Source organism: Oryctolagus cuniculus, chromosome 20, assembly GCF_964237555.1.
Source record: "Oryctolagus cuniculus chromosome 20, mOryCun1.1, whole genome shotgun sequence".
Classification (NCBI taxonomy): domain Eukaryota; kingdom Metazoa; phylum Chordata; class Mammalia; order Lagomorpha; family Leporidae; genus Oryctolagus; species Oryctolagus cuniculus.
In genome coordinates, this window is record NC_091451.1 from 26,192,983 (window position 1) to 26,199,684 (window position 6,702).

The window sequence follows — 6,702 nt, forward strand, 5'->3', positions numbered from 1 at the left end:
GACAAGAAAATCTGGATTCTAACACTCCTCATATTGTCTCAAGAGACTGCCTGGATGGCAGCAATTTCTGGCAGCCAAGGTTGCTGACCCAACATGATAGTTTATAATAAACACAATGACATAAAGACTCATTCAATTTATGTAACCCTGCCCTGATCTATTAACCCATTATATTAATATGAATATGGGAAAGAATGGAAAAAGTTCATGGTATTTAACTTCAAAAAAATTTTAAAAAACACATTTTCCCCCAAGCATTTTTCCAGTTCATTTAAATGTTAAATTGTATATTTCAAAGATAAATCTAAGCCATGTGTCTCACTTCTCCCCTTCAACAGCAAGCTGTTCTACAAGAGCTCACTGTCATATCAAGAACCTCCATGATGCCATTTTTATTCAAAATAAGAAAACCATATTTTTCCTAAAAACACAAGAACAGTCGATCTAAAAAACACATAAAAGAGTTCTAACTCACATCTCATGAAATTTAACAGTAGTCTTATTTTCAGTAGGTTGATTTATACCTGATCTGAAGATACTTATGGCATCAATGCCATCAGCAGCTTTAACACTCACCAGTGTCATCAGGAATCAGAGACAAGCCTGTGTACTCTCCAAACGTTGGCTCTAATCTCAATCACCCTAGAAGGGACATATGAGCATTACTCATCTATTTTATATATGAGACCCTAAAGTCCCAAAGCTGAATCAGACATGAAGAATACATAAGGATGAACATGAGTTCTGCCTCAGAGTGGTTGAGTCTTTCTTCCAGACAGTAACATGGTTCTTTATAGGTAAAAGAAAAATAAGTAATTCCTATTTTCTAGGAGTCAATTATCTTAATAATATGTACAGACAAAAGAATATTGACACAGCGCTGGCTAACTCATATTTAACAAGAATATAATGCACTAACATGATACAAGCATTATCTATAAAAACTCAGTCCTTTATAAGAATATTTCCTAAAATTTACAGAGATAAAATAAAAAGTTTCTTCATCCAGATGACATACTCTGTCTCCAGTGAGAATACCTTTTCCTTGAAACTTGAGTGTTATATATGTTTTACTACATGGGTTTAAGTGGCAAAAGAGCATTTTGAAAGGGTGATGGTGACAAAGAACCAACAGGGGGAAAGGAATAAAAACACAGATTCCGGATCCAGACATGCCTGAGCTTCAAAACCGAGCTCCACTGCTCACTTGCCAATTATTCAATCAGGACCCTTTACTTAGCTAGGCTGTACTTCAGGGTTCTCATCTACACAGTGGACATAATAATACCTATCTTACAGGAATGTTAAAATAATTAAATGGGATTATATTTGGAAAATAGTTGGCCTAGCTCCTGGGACATAATAAGCATCTTATAACTGATGTTTGTGGTTGTAACTCAACAATCAAGTAAAAAACTTTAGCCATCACAGCAGAGTCATGGAGGCCAAAGACATGACACTTTAAAATAATTATAGTCCATGATAGGAAAAAGAGGGACTTGGCTAAGTGCTTGGCATCACTGGAAGGAAGGCAAAAGAAAGGTGACTGTCAGAATAGTCACTTCCTAAATGCAAGAAGGGCCAAGGCAGGGCCAGGCCCAAGCCTAGAGCTCCATTTGGATCTCCCACATGGATGGTAAGGGCTCAAGGATTTGGGCCGTCTTACACTGCCTTCCTAGGCATGTTTGCAGGGAGCTATATCATAAGAAGAACAGGCAGGCTTCTAACCAGAACTCCAGTATGGGATACTGGTACCATAGATGGTAGGTTAACCCACTGTGCCAAAATGCTGGCCCCTCATGCATTTTTTACCCAGTACTTATTGGTGCTTTTGTGGCAGAATGGCAGAACTGAGTAGGTATCACAAACTGTGTGACCCACAAACCCTAAAATACATTGTGATCCTTTACAGCAAAAAATGAACCAACCCTTTTCTTAGAGCCATGAGGAAACATTTTGTGTTAGTCTGCTGAGGTTATCATAGAAAGCAACCATTGACTGGATATCTTAAATGAAAGATATTTATTTACTTTCTCTGGAATTTAAAAGTTCAAGCTCAGAGTGGTAGCACACTCAGTCCTGGTGAGGACTGTCTTCCTGGCCTGCAGGCAGGGCTGCCTGGCTGTTTGCTCATGATGTAGGAGGAGAGAGCAGACAAGCTCGTTGATGCCTCATTTTTCTTAATGGGAAAGAACACACTTTATTGGGAAGCAGAATGCAGCAGTGACCAAAGAACATATCACACTCCAAGATACACAGGATGCTTGCTAACAAAAATCAGCTGGAACATGGGTTCCTCTGGGCAGCTTCCCCATACACACCTTCCTTAGGGGCTGGAAAAGCTCCTGCCATTATCTTGAAGGAGCTGTGGTCCACTGGAGATAGAACCCCTCAGGGGTGCCTAACTGTGTTATATAAAGAACAATCTCTTCTGGATTTTTTGAAATCCTCATTTGTTACTTTTTTTTTTTTTTTTTTTTTTTTTTTGGACAGGCAGAGTTAGACCGTGAGAGAGACAGACAGTGAGAAAGGTCTTCCTTTTTCTGTTGGTTCACCCCACAAATGGCTGCTACGGCTGGTGCGCTGCGGCTGGCGCACCGCGCTGATCCAAAGGCAGGAGCCAGGTGCTTCTCCTGGTCTCCCATGTGGGTGCAGGGCCCAAGCACATGGGCCATCCTCCACTGCACTCCCGGGCATTTGTTACTTTCATTCTACATTCTCTCAAGGCCATCAGATCAGCTTTGGTACAAATTGCCTTGATGCCAGCACTAGTGAAGCCATCTTTGGCCATGATCATCTTGTCCAAGGTTACATCATCAGCCAGCATCATCCTGCTCATGTGAACTGGGAAGATGAGCTTCCTAGTCTTTTCATCAGGCAAGGAGAACTCAGTCTTTCTATCGATGCAGTCTGGCCTCATAGTGCTGGATCCAAAGCTTCTATTCAGTTTGTGGCCATAATAACTTTCACTCATCCTCTTCAATCAAACCCATCCAGTTGCTTCAACAGTTCTAACACTGTACATTGAATTTCTCTCATCACCAGAACTTGAGTCATATATTTTTGTCCCAATAGCACCAATTTCACCAATAACATGATAGCTTGTATACTTTTTTTGGCAACTCGAAAAAAATCCTGTACAAGCTCTGGACAATTGCCTGGGCACTTCTGAATAAGTTCAGAGCCAATCACTATCAAGAATGTGCCTAACATTTAGTTTGCTACTGCTTTGGCCAACAAGGTTTTACCTGTGTCAGATGGATCATAGAGAACGACCTTTTCGAGGGGCTTTATTCTTCTCTCTTCATAATACTCAGGATAGGGGAGAGGAAGCACTACAAATTCTTTAATTTCCTAAATTTGGTTGTCCAGCTCCCCAGTATTGGCATAGGATTCCTGAGGGTCCTTTTCCACCTTCATCACTGCAGCCAGGGGATGCGTGTCATCCATCAGCATCCCTATCACAGCATATACCTTTTGCTTGAGCAGGACTGAGCAGCCTAGTTCCAGCAGATCCTTGTCCACAAAAGGAAGGATCCCGATGTAGTGTTCCGACCCCACGGAAGCCAAGGTGATGGTGTGTTGTCATCAACGATCTCCTCCAAGACTCCTATTGACACTGGGGTCCCTCTCGGGTCATCGACTTTGTTCTTTCCTCCTCCTGCTTTTCTTCTAATGGCTTCATTTGTTCCTGATTTCTAATGAATTCTTCTTCCATAAGAAGATAGTCTTTCATCCTCACTAGCTTCAATAATTTTAGCCAGCGGCGAGGGTGAATTGTCTCCAGTGGCAGTTTGCTGGCAGCATCAGTCCCATTGTTTTCACCTTTTTTCACTCTGGTGGGTACTGGAGGTTCCTATTTCTTTTTCTTGTCCTTGCCATCTCTCTTGCCACCTTTAGAAAGATGACCTCCTCCCTCACTTTGACCCATTTCGACTCATCCTTGTAAGCTGCCACTTCCAGAAGTGCCTGGTGTCTTTTCTTATAAGGACATGAATCCCTTTGTATCAGAGCCTCAATTATAAATTCATGTAACTTTAATCATCTCCCTATGACCTAAGTATCCAAATATACTCATTTTGGGGATTAGAGCTTCAAGAAGATTTTTAAGATGACATAATTTAGTCCATAGCATATTTCAAGAATCTGAACTCCGAATGAGTCTGAAATATCCGTGTGCACCCTCCAAGGTGCCTTTCCAAACACATCTGGAGAATAGGTTGAAAACAAAGTACAGTGGAAACCATGCCTGCTGAAAATGGATAAAGAAAACTTGCCATGAATGTTACCCATAATGGCAAACCATTTGAGCTTGAAGAAAAATAGGGATGAAATGACTTCTGGAGGGCAGAACAAACTTCTCCATTGCAAAGGTAAAACACATCCATTAATCCATCCTCTAAAAGGCAGTTTCCATCATATGCATGCCGTTTCCTCTTACTCAGAAAAGCAGCAGTAAAACTATTTGAGGATAATCTATGACTAAGTAGGGTTAAAGATTCAAGCAAGCATTGATGGGTCAAAGTCAAGTTGCAGGCCTCATCATTCTTCTGCTATTTACAAAGAGGATATAACTGTATTTCTCCAACAACCACAGAGTATTTTAAGAGACACTACCTCATTCATCTTCCAAGAGTCCTTCCAAGTAATCTGTCCCACGTTTTATTTCTATTTCCTAAATGGGAAAACTAGGCCAAACAGCAGTTACATGCCTCTCCCTAGAGTGATTCAATCACTACAGGAACCAAAGATAGAATAATTTGAAATCCCTTGATCTCTACACATTCAACCATGAAATGGTATATTAAGGACTTCTCCATAAATAGAAAATGTCTAACGTTTATTGGATAAGGTATCAATAACTCTGCAATGATTGTGAGCATTTCCTGCCACACCAATATGGTAGATGACTCCCACACTTTGGTGCTTTTAGGGTTTCTCGTCTCAATTGTAAGTAGAGAAATATTAACAGTAGAAAATCAATTTTAAGCCCAAACAGGTTATGGTCAGAGCACAAAATATAGAATTGTGTTGAGATGCTAGTACCATAATGACTCAAATGGGCTCTAGTGCCATCTAGTGAGAGATCAAAGCAACTCATGGATCATTAAGAGGGTTGTTTGTCATCCTGGGGGTTCAAGAGGTTTGGATTCTTTCCAGATTAAAGATTCCTTGGGGCTTAATCTTGCTCCTAAGTAGGTGTACATATCTCTATTCAAGTTACTATAGAAATACATCAAGGGTTTAACTTGAATTCCTTGTTGAACATTCTTTTTCAATGACAAAAAAGTGAAAAGAACCAGCACTAGCAGGTGAATGACACATTTCAATCTATTCCATTTCTAGCTTTTTGGTTTTACACAACTTATCTAATTTCTCCAACATTCTTCATTAATATAAAAAAGTTAATGCCATTTCATGGGTAGTTATGATTAGTCAAGAAATAAAAGAAACTTGGATATCACTAAACAGTGATTCCCAGCAAATACCTATCTCATTCCCCAAAAACATATTTGCAATTTTTTGGCATAGAATTGGATTGGTTTGCTAGGCCTGCCATAACACAGCACTGCAGACCAGGAGCCTTTGAAAGAAGAAATTCATTTTCTTGGAGTTTTGAAGGTTGGTAGTCTGAGATCAAGGTGTCACAGGGTGGAATGCTTCTTAGGGCCATGTGGAAATGGTCAGTTCTAGGTCTGTCCCCCTGGCTTTCAAATGGCCATTGACTCCCTGTGTATCTCCACATCATCTTCACTCTCTGATTATGTCCAATCAAATTCCTTTTTTTAATTAGGACATCAGTCACACTGAACTAGGGCCCACACTAAGGACTCTGTTTAATTTAATTACCTCTTTAAAGACACTATCTCCAAATACTGTTACATTCTGAGGTATCTGGAGTTAGGACTTCAACATTTGAATTTCCTTTATAGAGGGAATGGGGAGGACACAACTTAGCCCATCACAAGCGCAAAGAGCAGAGGTAGGTAAGTGCCCACCCTAGGCCAGTATGACACAGCCACACTGCCTGCAAAGCAGTAAGTAGGAAAACACAGCCCTATAGGTGAAATGGAATATAGATTCCACTTGCTTTTGTTTAAGTTAAATTATGACATCTTCTTCCTATAGCAGCATATGTTTCTGAGGTAAAAGAAATTCTACAACATCATTTTTATAAATCATAGCAAGTCTTCAAGTACCTTTGGAAAATAAGGAGGAATCAAATGTTTACTATGGGCTCGGTGTTTGGTGGAGTGTTTAAGACACCACTTGGAATTCATCCCATATCAGAGTGCCTCAGCACAGCCCCAGTCCACTTCTGATCCCAGCTTCCCTTCTAAGATGCATGCTGGGAAGGCAACAGGTGATGGCTCAGGTGGCTGAGTCCCTGCCACCCACATGGCAGACTGGATGGGATTCCTGGCTACTGGCTTTGGCCTGGCCCAGCTCCCGGCTGTTATGGGCTTTGGAAGTGAACCAGCATACGGAGGATACCTCTCTCTCCCTCCCTCCCTCTCTCCCTCTGTGTGTGTGTCCTTCTGTTTTTTAAACAGAGGAAAGTAAATAAAAATGCATAAAGATCTATTTGTTCCACCCTGTGAAGGGATTCAATCTATTCCTGTTACTATGTTGCCTACCAGTGCTAAACCAACTTTGGGAAACTTCATTTCACTATTCAGCTGACTCAGGAAGGGCATTTTG

At 40.8% G+C, this 6,702-nt stretch overlaps 1 pseudogene; it reads right to left on the minus strand.

The window, feature by feature from the left end:
* Positions 1-1,273: 1,273 nt before the first annotated feature.
* On the minus strand, positions 1,274-4,093 carry LOC100358034 (26S proteasome regulatory subunit 4 pseudogene; annotated as a pseudogene).
* Between the last annotated feature and the right edge of the window lie 2,609 nt (positions 4,094-6,702).